Source organism: Austrofundulus limnaeus, unplaced genomic scaffold, assembly GCF_001266775.1.
Source record: "Austrofundulus limnaeus strain Quisiro unplaced genomic scaffold, Austrofundulus_limnaeus-1.0 Scaffold350, whole genome shotgun sequence".
Taxonomy (NCBI): domain Eukaryota; kingdom Metazoa; phylum Chordata; class Actinopteri; order Cyprinodontiformes; family Rivulidae; genus Austrofundulus; species Austrofundulus limnaeus.
This window is the reverse complement of record NW_013952752.1, coordinates 125,316-126,899: the sequence shown is the minus strand read 5'-3', so window position 1 is coordinate 126,899 and position 1,584 is coordinate 125,316. Positions and strand designations below refer to the sequence as shown.

General features: G+C 38.0%; 1 protein-coding gene across 3 annotated transcripts in view; it reads left to right on the top strand.

Moving 5' to 3' along the window:
- Nucleotides 1-1,584, top strand: part of kirrel1a (kirre like nephrin family adhesion molecule 1a) — a 73,330-nt gene that overhangs the window by 69,639 nt on the left and 2,107 nt on the right. The gene's annotated exons all lie outside the window — the stretch shown is intronic.

Below are 1,584 nucleotides of genomic sequence, written 5' to 3'. Positions count from 1 at the left end.
AGAGAGAGAGAGAGAGAGGCATGGAGGGATTAAAGCCTAATTTAAGGCTGTTTAATACCACAGTGAACCCCTGCTTTTCATGGGGGTTACGTTCTTACAGGACCCACAAATTGCGAAACACAATTAAGGGACACGGTTCAAAAAAGGTCCACAAACGCTCATTTTAAGATATTAAACCCCAAATTTGCTCCCAGTACATAACATACACAGCATACATTAAAGTTAATTYAATAAAAGCAGTAAAATGCATGGTTACTCACCAAAATGACGTTTGAGTGTCCAGCAAAAAAAAAAAAGATGATAATGTTATTTCTGATTGCTKCCTTGTCCTTCTTTATGTAGCAAACTGTGCTTTAGAATAGAATAGAAACAGCCTTTATTGTCCCGCAGAGGGAAAATTCAGGTGTAACAGCAGCAGCAGATACATCAATTCACAAACAATGTATGCAACAGTACATATGTAGTATGTATGCAACTTTCACTGATGCCATAATGGCGTGCTACGGTGGYATAACTTTGTAATTTCCAAAGTAAATCCAACAATTCGACCTTCTCCTGGAGCGTCTTAATAACCTTGTGCTTCAGTTCACTGGAACCATCTTTAAAAGGTGCAGCACAGTTGGGTGGCATCTTAGACGAGAGCGAAGCAGTTACTGTAACGGCACAGTTAGATGAGCGTGGGCACAGGACACACATCACGTACTGTACTGTTCCATATTTATTTGATATTGAACTGCATTCACATTAATTTTTATGTTACAAAATTATATTTTTGTTAATATTTCAGCTTGAAAACTCACAAAAAAGCACAAGAAAAAATTAAAAGTTCCATACATACAGTGTGTTTACTGTATTTCTGGTTTCTGCAAAAATGCGGGGTTTTAGCTAGGTTCCATAGAAAAATCTGCAAACGGTGAACCACAATTTTGCGGGGATTCACTGTACATCTAAATCTGAACAGCCCGCTCGCAGTCATATGGTTGCGTGATGTTCATTTTTGCACACACCTTTCATAGGACACAAAACACACCACAACCTGTCATGAGGCAGTGTGTCACGGCATGGGTTTCTTCCCACCACGGTCTCCTCTACCTGCACCGCTGTTAGGCCACAAATCTGTCATGGATAGAGCGCCACACTTTTCAGCAGACAGACTCCTCTTTGCACAATCTGCATTCAGGAGTTTTGGGCCATTTTACTATCTTTTTAAAYGTGTCTGGAAGACTCACACAGATGGATGTATTTTCTGACTGCATCCGCCAACCGATCCTTAAAGCTGTCCTTGTTGTTTGCACACAAAGCAGCTGACTTCTGGAAGTGGAGTAGTTGAAGCAAAATGTCAACATTGCTGTTATAATTACCAAAAGAAAAAGCTATAAAATTGACAAGATCCTAGCTATAACCTAAATTAAGCAAAATGTTAGAAACAACAATTAGCTTAACTTTAGCAAAAAGCTATAATTGCCTAAATCTCAAAACTAAAATTGTCAAGCTAGTAGCTAAAAGTTGCATTTAGCAAAATTGTAGATAAATGCTAAAATTTGCTAAATCATTGTAAAAAAACTATATTTTGTAATATATACA